Here is a 16,982-nt window from a genome sequence, read left to right on the forward strand (position 1 = left end):
CTCCTTTATCTTGATTAATGTTGATCTGATAACTTTTTTTAAGCTTATTTATTTCGAAAGAGAGGCAGAGGCAGTGAGCAGAGGAAGGGCAGAGAGAGAGGGAGTGAGAGAGAGAGAATTCTAAGAAGGCTACATGCTGTCAATGCTGAGCCCAACCTCATGAACTGTGAGATCATGACCTGAGCCAATGCCAAGAGTTGGACGTTTAACTGACTGAGCCACCCAGGTGCCCAGATAGATCTCACCTAGAGATGTTAAAATGTAGCAGGATTCTTGCACAGAGAGAAGTGGCACCAAGACTTTTCTTTCCAGGAAGCAACTTTATTCATGCCAGCACAGGCTTAGCTGAGTTCACACCCAAAAAAACTCAGCCCAAAATGCTGCATGGTGTAGCCTTGTATGCATTTTCAACTTCTTTGTCTCCATATATGGGTAATGTATAGACACACAGTCTGATTGGGTGGTCTCATGCTACAGGATCATGAGGGATGTCACATAAGCACATAGCCAGGTTGCCTTCCTTATCTTGTGTTTTTTTTCTGACCACATTCCTTAGGGAGGGTCCCTACCACATTCTCCCCTTTGATGCTTGGACCCCCCTTATCTTGGCTCAAAGAGCATCATATTGGTTTAGAGGTTTATGTTTCCACAACATCATTACATACATGGCTGTTTTACTTTCAACCATTGCCTCAGTGAGGCTGGAGACAGACCATATAACCAGGGGAGCTAGACAAGGTAGGATTAAGCAAGCTCCCAAAATCAGGGGGATAATTCCCATGAGGGTTTTGAATACCCTGAGAGTTGGAAACCATACTCCAAATAACTCCTCAGGGTCCCAACTTTTCCAGGTCTGGACTGTGACATTTTCATTTGATCTGTGATCTCTTCTATGACTTTTCTTTTATTATATATCTGCAGGTAGCAGTTGCTCAGGTTAAACTTTCCATAAACTCCTTCCTCAGAAGCAAACAAGTAATGTAAAGCCAAGCGATTTTGATAGATAACATTTTGTATTTTGGTCTGCTGCGTGGCTAATAAGTTAAGAGCTGGGTAGTTTCATTGGTTATAATCTCTACAACTGCTTGCAGCCTGGATATGTGGTTTAGCATGTAAATATGAGTGTGGTAGCCCCAGGACCCATCCTCTTCCCAGGTGACAAGGCCATAATATTGGATTATACTCTTTGGAGGCCACTCATCATCTTTTCAATTGCCAGTCTGTAGGGCACACCATTTCCTTTGAGTCTCCCTGTCCCCACAAACTTGGACTCCCAAATGTTCCCCTGTGGCAAGTGGGAGCAGGAAGAAAGATGGATGAATAGTTCCCAGCACACATAACCAGACCAGCCTGAGGGAAGTACTGTATAGGCTGTCCTTCCACATATCCAGTATAGTCCATTTGAGGTCTGCCATTCAATGGCTGCAGTGACATTTTCCCAGGCCTCTTGGAGATGAAAGAAGTTAGAAAAGGGATAGGGATCTGGCTCAATGTGCTCCAGGGACCCCTACCATTGGGTTTCCCGGGTGATTGAATTATAAAATCTTTGGCCTACGCATGTTAAGTTTCCAACAGAGATGGTATATTTTCTCCCCCATTGGGCAAGGAAGTTTTTCCCAATAGTTGAGCGTTTCAGGAGTCAAACCCTGGTGGTAGGACTGGGGTATTCTGTTCCACTACAAGGTTTGTGGGGATCTAATTCTCTAGCCTCCCATGGCCTTTGATTCTCCATGTTGGTATGAATGAAGCATCCCATCCGCAAAAGGAAAGTGAGTGCTAACAGAAACCACTCACTATACTTCCAGCCAGCTGGGGTGGCCTCTGCCAATCCTATGGTGAAAAGTAGAGCAAGAATCACAATAACAGCAAGAAACAAGGGGTGACAGTGCATCACAGTAAGGAAACAGATATAGAAAATAAGGACAGCCAATTTGTCTTACTGAACCGTTGATTTCTCAAGCTTCTACTTTGTGTAGATTAGTCAGCTTCTGGAGTTACTAAAGCAGGACTGCAGTCTCTCCCAGAGCCTCTGTGCAGATTGCTTCCTCTCTATAATCATTGTGCATGGCCTTGATGGATCAGGAATGCACTCCCAGTTTAGAGATGCCAGCTTCACTCTGCTGTGAAGCCCACCTCAGCCACCTTTACTGCAATAAGGGTGGACAATTTAGTTAATTGGGCCCCCTCCATAGGGGTTTTAGAGGTTAGACATCCTTTCACCCATACAACATCGCTTGGTTTAAAGAGGTAACCCTCTGTGGTCAGACTCACAGGTAACCGCTCTCTGACTCAGTGGTGTTAGGTGACTAGGGTAGAACCAAGGGCCGGAATCTGTTGCCTTAGGGTTAGATCCCCATATATGCCATTGATAATGGGGGAAGCACCCATAAAGGATTTAATAAGGGGAGAACCCTGTCTTCTTCTTCAGCCTCCCATTTGCAGCTGCAGTCTGCCTGCCTGAAGGTCCCTTATGTCACCCTGCCTAATGTTAACCCTTTCCGTATTTATCCCCCCCCCCCTCGGAATAGAGCCCCTAATTTCCATTAGGGAACAGGGACTATGACCTTTCTGGCTTCTTCAGGCTGATAAGGGACGGTGAGGGAGTATAGCAGTTAGAGTCTACCCAAGGGTCAGTAGAGTGTCTCACGTTATGCTTCTATAGGAAGAATGGCAGGCATGAGGTGGCATAAACCTTGGCAGGCACAAAAAGAAAAACCAAAGTAAAGATTACACTGACCAATAAGATGGCATCTCAAGATAACATCCCCAGTTACCAAACCAAACAATCCAGGGGAGACCCTGACATTGTCCAATTATGCCCAAGTGTCATCTATCAGTTATAAGACTGTGAGAATTACTGGTTATATTGAAACAACATATGTAAGGGAATCTCTCATAACCCAGGTCATGGAGGAGCAGTAAATAACCAATGGTGGTTCTGTTCTCCAAAAGTCCGACCCTAACTTTATTTAATTTCTTTTTAACTTAAAGCATCTAATGCTTGTGGGGTGCTATTTAGAGTTTTGCTGAGTTTAAGCATACAGTTTGCTTTATTTAAAGGTGTAAAAATTTTTTAAGAGCTTGGAATCCTACCAGAGAAAATGTCAAGACAGACATTTAACATTAATTGGCAAATTATTAGGTAAGTTGAACCTGGGTATTATTTTATAAAACAGAGCTTTTATTACTTCTTGTGCCCTTTTTTATGTTTTTTTTTTTTTTTTTTTTTTTTTTTTTTTTTTTTTGGTTGGGGGAGGCCTCTACCCAATTAGTATCAACCCATACCAACAGATGTTGGAGATGTTGGAACTTCTTTGACCTTGGCATATAAGTGAAACCTAATTGTCAATCTTCCCTGGTTAGCCTCCAGTTCCTTGATTGCCTGCGAGGGCAAGTTTGTGGTTGAGAGGATTGTTTCTAAGAAGTACTTAACAGGCTGATACTACTTGCTGAACTGTCCTTGACAAAGTTTTCCCAGTAAACATCCTTTGAAGCATTTGATAAGTTCTATTGCTCCCTAAACAAAAGGCCTGATGCAGTGCTTTAATGATCTTTTAGCTCTGTGGGCCAGGTAATAGTTATCACCCCTGCTCTGTTTGTAATCATCCCAAGGGCTGAGACAGTGCCTCTGAGTCAGCCTCCAGTTTATTTCCTTCGGAGAATAGGTGGGATTGAGTCTCCTTTCATAATTAATATGGCTGGTGAGCTATTTTCCTGAACCCTGGTATCTACAGCCTACAATATTCAATCATTCCCAAAAACTCACACAATTCTTTATCTGTCCTGTAGTTAGTAGCACTATAGTCTCTAATTTAGTTCTAATGCCCCTTTCTAGCAAAGGAGTAAGGCTTTATGGTATTTTCAAGAAATAATGAGAAAAAATTAGTTTTCCCCATATGCATCCCAGAGAGAAAAAATTAGCTATAAATTTTCCAGAAACACCTCTAATCTTTATGCTGCATTTGGATACTTGGCCTGGAGTGGAAAGAAGAACAGAAAACGTGGCTCCGGTATCAAGAAGGAAGTGAACCAGCCTTTTATTTACCTAAGTTTTCCAGAGTTACCTAAGACTCTGGGCTTCCAAGAGACAGTTGTTTCCCAGGAGCCACCCTGAAGAGCTTAAGTCCCCATCAGTTCCTTCCAGGGACACTGGTCATCTCAGCCTTCTCAGATAGAAGTCCCTGAGGACATTCAGACTTCCAGTGATTGTCTCCACACAAGGGGCATGGATTACAGGGCTTTGACTTCTGTTATCTCTTCTGAGGGCAGTCTCATTTCCAGTGCCTTGACTGGCCATATAAGTGGCATATGGTGCCAGGACCTTGGGAAGTCTGGTCTGACATAATGCATAAGGCCATGACTAAGGCCTTAGATTTTTCTTAAGCCTCTTTCATTTTTTTTTTTTTTTTTAAGTCTTGGTTGTAATAGTCCCAAATGGCAGGTCATAAGATCTCCTCCAGGATCCCTTCTGGGCCAAGAGCCAATTTTTGCATTTCCTCTGTATATGTTGGGCTGATTGAGTGGCAAATTTTTCTTCAAAATCATCTCAGCCTTAGGGGTGCCAGGGGATATAGCCATATTTTTAATGAGAGCCTCCCTCAACCTCTCCAGGAAGGCCATCAACCTCTCATTCTGTGTTTGTAAAATAGTGGTTGATTTAGCATAATTTAAGGGCTTAACCTTAGACTTCCTTAATTTCCCTAAAGCACCAGCTTGGAAATGATGGCAATAACATTTATCAATGGGATGGTCATAGTCCCAATTAGGATCTTGGAATGGAAATACCTGGGCCCCAGTAGGAAACTTGAAGTTCCCTATAGGACCTCCAACACCATGATAATTAATGAGTTTCTTTTTCTTCAGAGTTTATAGATCAAAATCATCCCAATTTTTCAGAATGTATCCCAAAGGAGTATTGGCCTTGAACCTGCTCATGACCCTGATAGTTGGCCAGGTGCAGCCTCATCTCCTGGCCCTGCATTTTGGCTGGCTATTTGATTGGCAGTGAAGGCCTTTGTCAGTGTCATGAGACACTATGAGCAGACACTCTTATCCAGGCTTGACCCTACCTCTGAAAACTGACTTTGTCTTTCCTGGTATCTCCTATTCCTCCATTTTCTGCCTGAAGGACTTTGGGGGTGTCGACTGTGACCAAGCAAGACTTTCCTGGTTGTAAAAGGATGCACTAATTTTATTGGCCCAACAGTAATCCTCTTTACAATATATTTTAAAAGACTTGCAAAAACCATTTTTTGCAAGGATAAAATTGTCCATCAAGGGTGCTAAAAGGGCCAAAGTCAAGGTCTATTCCCTTTCCTTTTTCAGCAATGCCTGCATAAATATGTTCCAGCCATGTGGATATCCATTTTCAGCATACAATGGGATAAGTTTAGCAAAATGGTTCCCATGTATCCCAGTAAAAGCCCTTCATATATCATCCATCCCTCATATAGTGCAGGCATCCATTCCTCTGCAAAACAGGAGCAAAAAAATGTGGAGGATTTGAAGGCTGCCACCAAGGGTATCACCACCATTTTCCCTCTGGATCAAAGGAGGAGGAATTTTAATCTTAAATCAATGTGCTTCTAAAATTGATTCATTTTAATCTTAGTCCATCCTGACCACACATAAAATTCCTTTCCAAAGATTTCCCTTCTACTACTTTCCTTTGCATTCAGATTTTGTCCTAAGGCATTTCTCTCCAAATAACCAGTCTCATTTAGGACAAAATTACTTTCTTTTACCTTCAACAAAAATGTATTTCTATTCCTTATATATTTCTTACATATCTCCTACTTTTTTTTTTACAGAGTTACTTTCCTTATTTTTATCAGTCTTAATTATATTTAGCAGAATTTTAACTCTTAGAAACCTTAGTCTCCAGTGAAAACTAAGTAGTAACCAATTGTGAACTGTTAGGTCAGACTTTTTTTTTAGATGGTAAATTTATCAATTAAGCACAAAGCAGGTTTTCCATAAAGCATGAAGCACATTTTTAAGACCCAAATAGTCGTTTTTTTACAATAAGTCAAAAGCACAGACCTATATCTAGTAATTACTACTTTAGTCTTTTATCTCAGTATCTCAGTTGATATCCAATGAATTCAACCACAATTTATCATGCAAGCAAAACTGTAACATTTTAGGTTCCCAAAACTTTGAAAGCTATCTTAACAATTACCCATGAAAACTATGAGATAGACAGAGTTAACCATTTTAAGCCATCCTTTTGCTAACAAATTGGAACAGAGATAACATGTGTTTATTTGACTTTCAGCAAACCTAAGATAGAATAAAGGTTTATTTTATTTATTTTATTTTTTATTTAATGTTGATAAACAGGTCTATCTCAAACCAACAAACTTAAATTAGCTTAAACCCTGAATACGTTTTTCTTGGGTCCACTTAAAACAATTTGTTCCCTATGTTAATTTTTACTTGGAACACTGGTGGGGAAATTTGAAGTGGGTGGACTTTGCACCTTGACATCTAGGGTGGGAGGAGGAGCTAATGGTGCCTGAGGCATTGAGGAGCCAGTTATGCAAGCTGCACCCCAGGTGGTGCATAAACAGGAGGAGGGGGAAGGGAAGGCATAAGAGGTGAGGTGCTAGCAGAAGGCAGAGGAAGACAATTCCCAGTTTTAAATCTTGTCAGCTCAGAAGGGGAGGAGACTCTGGGTTTTTTGTTTTGTTTTCTTTTTTCCACTAATGGAATTAGGCAGTCCGTGTCAGTCCAGCGAAGGCAGGGAATTTCTCCAAAACAAAAGGAGTTTTGGCAGCTGCTTGGGAATATTCCTTAAAGTCACCGTTCTGAGGTAGACTAACCAGAGACAGTTGGCTCTAATTATCATAGCTATTGACTCAGGAAATGAATAAGAGAGAAGTCCCCACACAGTCACACAGCGACTCTGACCTGTCACCTAGTGCCCATAGGCTTAGAGTTGCAGTTTCATTCCTTATTACTTATGGAACTACTAGGAAAACTCTGGGAGGTGATCAGTCTCTCCTTCTGCCTCTTAGGGACAGGTCTACCAAAACAAACCCAGATTCTTAGCAGTCTGACCTGCAGCACTCCCTGAGATAGTTCCTGGTCCTCACGTGTTCTTTTGGAGCACACGGGGTCCTTGTCCCAACGGCTGGGAGGGGCTAGTCTCTTGCCGGTAAAGTGGTCTGCAGGCACCTGGAGAGTTTGCCCCTCCCAGCGAACCAAAGTTCTTATCCCTGGCAGCAAAATAGGTGAAAATGCACCATCTCTGAATCCCAGACACGAGCCCCCAAGAAATGTAAAAGGATTCTTGCACAGAGAGTTAGGACACCAAGGTCTTTTTTTCCAGCAAGCAACTTTACTCATGCCAGCACAGACTCAGTTGGGTTCATACCCGAAAAATTGAGCCTCGTACACCACATGGTGTATAGCCTTTTATACATTTTCTACTTCTTTGTCTCCCATATATGGGTAATGTATATACATACAATCTGATTGGGTGGTCTTATGTTACAGGGTCATGAGGGATGTCACATAAGCACATAGCCAGCTTGCCTTCCCTTATCTTGAGTTTTTTTTTTTCCTCACCACATTCCTTAAGGAGGGGACCCTACCACAAAGACAATAAATGTTTCTTCTTATTAATTTCTTTGGTTTTGAATTTTTTTCTTTATAATATTCTTTGTATAGAAGCTTAGGTTTTCAGGTTTTTATGCTTTTTAATATACTAATTTATGGTTATATATTTCTTTCTAAGTACTGTTTTAGTCTTGATGCTGAAGTTTTACTATCAAATTTCATTTTATTTCAGTTCAACGTATTTTCAAACTTCCAGGTTGATTTCTTCTTTTGTATTTAGAAGTATATTGAGCAATTTACAATAAGCTGGGTAATTTTCTATATACTTATTCATTAGAGATATCTTTTAAAAATATACTAGATTTCACTTTTTAAAGCAGAAAAATTGGGTGGAAAATACACTTTGTTCCTGTATAAACCCTTAAGCACCCTTAAATCCTAACATAGCTTCCTTATTAACATCTTATGTAGTGTATTACATTTTCACAATTAAAAAGCCGATATTGATACATTATTATTGATTAAAGTCCATAACTTACACTAGAGTTAAGTCTTTATGTTGTATATTTTATCAGTTTTGCCAAGATTTTCTCTCTTATGTGGCTTATTCTTTCATTCTTTTATTATTGTCTTTCACAGAAGCTTTCAATTTTATTTAGTTAAAAATCTAAATTATCAAAATTTTTTATGCTTTTCTCTGTTGGTATTATATCTAGAAAGTCATCATTAAACTGTAGATCACCTAGATTTTCTCCTACATTTTCTCTAAGAGTGTTAGTTTTGTGGTTTACATTTAGATCTATCATTTCTTTTGAGTTAATTTTTTGTAAAAGATGTAATGTCCCAGGGAACCTGGGTGGCTCAGTCAGTTGAGCATCTCACTTCAGCTCGGGTCATGATCTCATGGTTTGTGAGTTCCAGCCCTACATCAGGCTTGCTGCTGTCAGCATGGAGCCTGCTTCCCATTCTCTGCTCCCCCACTCTCAGACCCTCCCTTGTCAGTGCTCTCGCTCTCTCTCAAAAATAAATAAACCTTAAAAAAAAAGATGTAAAGTCCTGTCTAGACTCATTTTTTTTTGCTTATGTATGTCCAGTTTTTCCAGCACCATTTGTTGAAAATACTGTCCATTCCTCCTTGAATTGCCTTTGTTCTTTTTTCAAAGATGAACTGACTATATTTTTGTGGGTCTATTTCTGAGCTCTCTATTCTGTTTCATTGATCTATTTGTCTATTTTTTTCACTGATACCACACTGTCTTGATTATCGTAGCTTTAAAGTAAGACTTAGAGGAGGTTATTTTAACTCTCCCTACTTTGTTCTTCTTCAATATTGTTTTGACTTTGCTGAGTTATTTAGATTTTTTTAAAATTTTGTTATTAAGTACAATTATTTCACACTCAAGACTATTGCTTCATCTATTACTCCAACTTCCATTTCTTTCACTTCTTCACATCTCACTAGCTATATTTGCCTCAAGAAATATAAGATATATACATAAGCATATACATAAGCATTGAGTACATTGTTGTTATTATTTCGAACATACTTCTCTATTCAATCATTTAAGAATAAGAAAAATAAGTGTTTTTATTTTTAGAGTCATCCACACTGAACTTCCAAAAGTTTGTCAGTTAGCGTTCAGGTTTCTCTACTCTGGCACTGGGTCCAATGGCTCATGAGTCACTATTCTGATAAGATGTGACTCCTTGTATTTATCTGTCTGAGTTTCTAATTCTTGTAGCAACAATTTTCCCTGTTTTCTCCTTGTTCTTAGGGAGACAAGAAATTGATTTCTCTGTACATTCAGCTTTATTATTATTGTTATGACAAAGTCATTATGTTAAATCTACTTATACATGGAACTGACATCCAGGAATCCAGAATTTCTTATACCTATAAAATGGATAGAGGGATAACAAAGAGGGGGAGAAAACCTCTCTCAATCCATTTCCTTTTATTATTTATTATTTTTATCACCTTATTCTTTAATAGTTACAATTTCTGAGAAAGCAGTTTTACTTTTTTTTTCCAATTTATTTTTCTGATCTTCAGACCATACATCAGACATGAATTCATTACCCCTGAGTATGAGTGTGTGTCATTTTTCACAACTAGAGATAAAGTCTATTTCTTCCTTCCTTTAAATGTGGGTTTACCTTAAGGATCAAAAGAAAGTACTGGAAAGGATATTTTGCTATTTTCAAAGCTAGTTTATAGAAACTTTTCAGCCTCTGCCTAGATATGTGGGAACATTCCTTCTGGGGAAGCTAGCTGTCATGATTGAAATCACACTACTCTTAGACTTCCATGAAATGAGAAGCCAAGCCATTTAGAAAGTCCCTAAAGAATGACACTCCGCCAATATAAAGGCCAGAGAAGTCCATCATGTGAGTGATATAGCCACCTCAAGATCCTCCACTTGCTTTCCTCTACATAAATAAAATACATCATGCCCAAAGAAGCCCTCCTCAAATTCTGATTCATTAACTCATAAACAATTGTCTTAAGCGTTCCAGGTAATTTACTTAAGCAACTTTGATTAAATTAATTTAAATACAAATCCAAATTTATCTTTCTCCCAAACTGCTCCTAAGTGGAAACAAGCAAATATAAAGAAATCTGTCATTCTACCCTTGTCTGTGAATAGCTAGTTAAGGTCACAGGGACATTTTTTAAACTAAAAAAAGCACTCTTGTGGTTGAAAAAAATTAATGTAACAATTATAAATAAGGTCTGGTTCAGAGAGTGTGAGCAACTTAGAATAAAACATTAACAAATATGAAGTCAAAATAATGAACCAAAAACCTGATAGATACAAACTGAGAGAAAATCTAATAGTGTGGTCAAAATGTATGTAAACATGCTGGAATCAAGTCCTTTTTATGAAGTGTGGGATTATGTGGAATCCATCAGTAAGAATAAAAGACCTGTAACTAAGGCCAAGTGTTTTTACCGATTATTTTCTTCTTGGAAGACAAATGGTCAATATCCAGGAATGATTTGATTGAAGTTTAGAGCTGGAGATAATTTTAAGAACATCTGGTTGAAATAAACAATAAGAGGAGGGAGCCTGGGTGGCTCAGTTGGTTAAGCGTCCGACTTCAGCTCAGGTCATGATCTCATGGCTTGTGGGTTCAAGCCCCTGCATCGGGCTCTGTGCTGAAAGCTCAGAGCCTGGAGTCTGCTTTAGATTCTGTGTCTCCCTCTCTCTCTGTCCCTCCCCCGCTCATGCTCTGTCTGTCTGTCTCTCTCTCAAAAATAAACATTAAAAAGAAAAATGAGAGGACAGACAGGGAATGTACTTCCTAACATTTTAGTTCTGTGGACAAGTATCTATTTTAAACTTTTTATATAACTACCAAGGATGCAAAGAACATGGTGAGTATCTATCCATGTTTTAGCACGTCTCACTTATATCTTTAAAATAAATAATTTTCAGAGTAAATCTATTCCTTTGTTATACAATATTTTCAAAATTTTATGACTGTGTTTTAAAATTATTTGAGTACTCTGACAATTTTGCTCAATTTTGTAGTTTAAGAATATTTTGAGATATCTGCTCATAGAAAAACACCTGGAGTTGTAAATCGTTAGCATGTTATAAAATTGGTCTGTTTTATCACAGCTCCCTTTTTGCTAATTGTCTACCAAAGACTGGTAGAAGTTTTTGGTAACTTTTCTGCAAGTCAGCAGTTAAGGCAACATTTCCCATAGGTTACTACAATAAGAAGTCCCTGCCTTCTACACCAAAATCCATATTGACAACTTGCCATAGGCCTGAGGGCAAAACCTAATTAGCAGAACTTCATTTCCCAAAATAAATTAATTCAATCTAAACTTGGCTTAAAATGACTGAACTCTTACAGAACACTTAAAAAATTATTACAAATGAGTGACTTTAATTATATACTCTTGTCAGGTTTTCTTGTAGTTAGGAATTATCCAAGAAGCAAGACACTCTGTTGAAATACTTCTAATCTAATTTTCCTTCACAGGACATGCAATGTCCTTCATATTCTGACCCTTACCTCACTGTCCAAGTTAATCTCCCACTTTTCCACACAGGACAAAACCGAACTACCTATATGTCTTGAAAGTGTATAAGTGATATATGTGTATTTGTATACCTAATTACATACTGTCTCCTCTGAAATCTTCTCTCCTTTCTAGTACTTGGAAATATTATAATTGTCACTTGAATCTCTGTTCTGAATAAGCATCCTCTGAAAATATCACTTGCTCCTCCAACAGAGTTTGAAGTTTCTGCCCTCTTATATAACCTTTTATTATAGCAATTATTTTGACATCAGCGTTATTGTTTTATGGTTGTCTGCTATTAGAATTCAAGTTCCTAAAAGTCAAGATATTGTTAGATTCCCCTTTATTTCCAAGGAGCTTTATTTATTTATTTATTTATTAACGTTTATTTATTTTTGAGACAGGGAGAGACAGAGCATGAACGGGGGAGGGTCAGAGAGACAGGGAGACACAGAATCTCAAACAGGCTCCAGGCTCTGAGCTGTCATCACAGAGCCTGACGCGGGGCTCAAACTCACCAACTGCGAGATCATGACCTGAGCGGAAGTCAGACTCTTAACCAACTGAGCCACCCAGGCACCCCGGAGCTTTATTTATTAAACAACAGTTCAAGAAGTATTTGCAGAATGAGTAAATGGAATGAGGTCAAAACTTTCAGTACATTGCAAGCAAGTGAGATCTGCACTAGTATAGGCACTGTGCCTCAAGGCATATGATGTCACCCCGAGGGTGGATAGAAATAAAATCTAGTGGACAACATCAGATTAAGTCCTAGTTATAATGTAAATGATACCTATAGTGATATAGATCTATCATGCTAATTTAGCTTCAATATTCCTCATTTAGGTGCTCTCCCAAAACAGATGTTTCTTCTATTTAGAACTGTTTTCAGGTTACAAGAGTTTTTTCAAATACTATATCATTGTGGGAAATTTAATACTCAGTATGAGTAGTCTCTGCAATGTCCCTCCAGCACTCTGTCCCCCATGATAGCCACTGAAGAGGGCAAACAAAATGTTATTTAAGTTATTCTAAATAAAATAGAAGTAAAGCTTTACCAGTATTTATGTTATGGATTTACTCTGATGCTTTCATATAGCCTCTATGTCAGATGATTCAGTATCTATTAAGCATAATGTCTAGCACAAAGTATGTGTTCAATAATGTTACTTAGTATAAATTCAGATGTAATAAATTATAGCTCTTATTACTATCTTTGAAAAATATGTTTTATTTATTATTATCTTTGGAATAATATTTTATAGTGCTTTGTCTTATAATAGTGAATGAACATTTTTTTTAACTTAAAATGAAATAGGCATTGTTTGGGACAAAATGTTTGTACCCCCATCCCCTAAATTCATATGTTGAAATCCTAACCCCCAATGTGATGGTCTTAGGAGATGGAACCCTCAGGAGATGAGAGGTCATGAGAGTGGAGCCCTCATAAATGTGATTGGTGCCTTTATAAAAGAGACCCAAGAGTTCTCTCTGCTCTCAGCCATGTGAACATATAAAGAGAAAACAGCTATGTGCAGCCTGGGAAGAGAGCCCTCAACAATAACTCATCCATGATGGTCCTCTACTCTCTCAAACTTCTAACCTCCAGAACCATAAGAAATAAGTTTGTAGTTAACAGTCCTCTCAGTTTATAGTATTTTGTTATAGCAGTTTTAACTGGCTGAGGCAATAATCTTGCTTCACATATTTTTCCACCTCTTTTATTCAAAATACTCATTCACAAATCATTTATTGAGAACTTAGCATGAGTTGGACACTTCCAAACAAAACAACCAAAATCTCTTTCCTTAAGGAAGTTACATTCTAGCAGGGAAGAGTAAGTAATAAACAAAAATAATCTTAACAACTTAGTTGTATATTTGTGTAAGTCTATAGAGAAAACAACTGTTTTTATCTTTTGTTGAGATCCTTATTTAAGAGAATATGTTTGCTGAATTGACCAAATCAACTAGTCCTTTTGAAATGGTGTTAAAACCTTATATTGCATGGTCAACTTTGTGACAGGATGTATAAGGAGGGCTAGTTTAAGTTCTACATTAAGAAAAGAGGCCACGCTATTTTAATAGTTTTATAATAATAAGTAGAAAAGAAATAACTGATTAGAGACTACTATTTCCATGTGAGGATGTTATCCACTTTCAATAGTTTAATCTCAGTTCTTCAGAACCACCATGAGGTAATTACCATGAGGTAATTATTTCATAATTCTTCTGCAGTTGAAGAAATCAGGGATCAGAAGACTTGAAGTATCCAGAGTTATGCTTAGATCAATCATGTAACACAACTAGAACATGAATTGGCCTATCTGACTCCAAAGTTAATGGCCTTTTCACTATAGCTTCAAATATTCTTTATCTTTTTCTACAATCTTCCTTTAATGCTAATAGCAACTGAACTGGATATAAACAGAACGGAAACACAATTTTGATACTGTATATCTGTACTATTCTCATTTTCACACTTTAGGCTCTTATGTAGGACAAAGATAAAAATTCAATTTTCCTTGAATTTTTACAACATTTGAATCATTTTTATATGTGAAGAGCTTTATTAAAATAGGAAACAAGTGCCCATTTCTTTCATTATTCTTTTGTGGTGTGCTAATTCGCTCTACCAACTTCTATGGAATTTTCTTCTGACTTGGGACATAGTGACTCACACATGAAAATCAATTATTGAAATGATGGTGCACAATGAGGATGAACAGTGATGAAATTCAATAGTAGTTTTATTTTCAAAACAGGTAAATAATATAATCCTAGCTGCATTAATTCTCCAGTGCTATTATCTTTAGAATAAATCACCTGTCATGGCCCATATGTTAAAATTGGCTCTTTCACTGAAAGCTACATTCATCTATAATTGATGTTACTAAATGTGGGGTAGAAAGATCAAAACTTATACAATACCATTAATTACATGCCTTGTTGGCAACAACAAAAATAATAATAGAAACTGCTATTAATCAGGCATTTCTATATGCCAGGTATTGTGTGTATGAGTGCATTTGTGCATGGTCTCATTTTATTCTTACACTATTCTTAAAAAATCAGTTTCAGCAATGAGGGCAAAGCAAGAAAGATTGAATTATTTTTCTAAAGACATGGGGCTACTAAATCACATGGCTAGAATTCAAATCTATATTTTTCTGACTATAAATATATGGTCTAGTATACTGTTTCCTTTCTGGAAGTAGCATAAGCAGTTTGTCAGCATTTGGTTCAAGTGTAGATTTCTTCTATGTATTTATTATCAAAGAAGGTAATTTACATGGTTACACTAGACCAGTGGTTTTCAAAGTATGGTCCACACACCACTAGAAGTCTCACACTTCAGGGGGACTGTAACGAACAGAACAATTTTCATAATAATACATTATTTGCTTTTTTCACTGTGCTGGCTTTTGCACTAATGGTACAAAAACTGTGGTGGTAAAACTATTGATGACTTAGCATGAATCAAGGCAGTGGAATCAAGCTATCACTGCATTCCTCACATCCACACACACACACACACAGAAACACAATAAACAGTAAATAAATAACTGCTCAAAGAAATAAACAAGCACAAAATAGTATTGCTGCAGAATGTCCTTGACAGAGCAGGAGAAATGTATTAATTATATCAGATGTTGAAACTTGAACATGTCTTTTTAACATTCTGTATGAAAAATGAGATGTGCACAGAAAACACTTCTGCTGTATACTAAGGTACAATGTTACATCCAAATAAAGCATTGGCATGACTCTCATGAGTTGTGAGCTGAATTAGTTGCTTTTTTCACACAACATAATTTTTATTTAAAACAATGGCTGACAGATAAACCATAGTAATTCACACTTTCGTATTTAGCTGAAATGTTCTTGAAAGGAAATGAAGTGAACTTGTTATTTCAAGAAAAACAATGACAGTAATAATGGCCAAGGATAAAATTCAAGCTCTTGAGAGAAAGTTATAATTTTGGAGAATTATTTTTGTCATGATAAATTTGACAGCTTACCAAGATAGAACAATGTATTTTAATGTAATAGAGTTAAAAGAATTCATTAATATGGTTTCAGAATCCATATTTCAGCTTAACTTTTAAGAAACCATTAAGAAAATTGCTTAATTTTAGATATTATCAAAGAAAAATGTCCATCATAATCTGAAAAAGTTTATCAAAATATTCCTTCGTTTTCCAACTGTGTATCTGTATGGTTGCATTTTCTTCATATAGCTCAACTAAAACAGCATGATTGAACAGATTGAATGTAGAAGTAGATATGAGTCCAGCTGTCCTCTGTTAAACCAAACATTGGAGAGTTTTATAAAAATGTAAAACTTATTGCTACTCTTCTTTTTAATTTGTTTTAAAAATAATTATTTTACCATATATGTTATATAAATTAATATATTTTTATTTTTAAAACATTGAATAGATATTTTTAAAGTTTCTCAGTTTTAATTTCCAACATTTTAACTATTAGTAGACACAACCTACATAAAAAATCTTTCAGTTCTCAATATTTTTTAGGGCATGAAGAGGTTCTGAGATCTAAAACTTTGAAAATTTTGCAGTAGATGGCAGACCTTTTTTTGTTTATTTTTGAGACAGAAAGAGATAGAGAGTGAGTGGAGAGAAACAGCAGGAGAGGCAGACACAGAATCTGAAGAAGGCTTCAGGCTCTGAGCTGTCAGCACAGAGTCCGATGCGGGGCTCAAACCCATGAACTGTGAGATTGTGACCTGAACTCAAGTCAGACACTTAACCAACTGAGCCAGCTAGGCACCCTGTAGACATGAGATTTTTTAAAGAAGGTATCGTTTATTCCCTTTCTTCTTTTTTTTTTTCTTGATATATCTATTAGAGCATTGGAAAATTGCAGAAGTCAATATTGAATAGAAAAATAAAAATTACACCTATTTTAAGTGTAGTTTCAAGGATACACATTGTTTTTCTGCATAGGATTAATTGCTCCATTTCCTTAACAAGTATGGTTTCTGGGAAAGGTCCAGTCTGTGTTGATTTGATCTAAAGGTAGTAAATATAGATTTAATAGAGAAATGTACTTGTAACATTATATGTGCTTGTGAATGCCCCATGTGTGCCGATAGGTAGATGTGCTAAATGTAGGAGCCAAAGAAAAAGGAAAGCAGTTAATAACAACCATGTATATTATTATTATTTAAATACATATATCAAGAGGATATTAAGTAACTAAATGTATAGGGAACATAAGACTTCATAAAGAAGAAATGCTTCCTGTCATATGTGACAACATGGATGAACCTAGAAGGGATTAAAATAAGTGAAACAAGCCAGTCACAGAAGGACAAATACTGAATGATCCTACTTACATGAGATACCTAAAATACT

Source organism: Leopardus geoffroyi, chromosome D1 (genome assembly GCF_018350155.1).
Source record: "Leopardus geoffroyi isolate Oge1 chromosome D1, O.geoffroyi_Oge1_pat1.0, whole genome shotgun sequence".
In the NCBI taxonomy this organism is placed as follows: Eukaryota; Metazoa; Chordata; class Mammalia; order Carnivora; family Felidae; genus Leopardus; species Leopardus geoffroyi.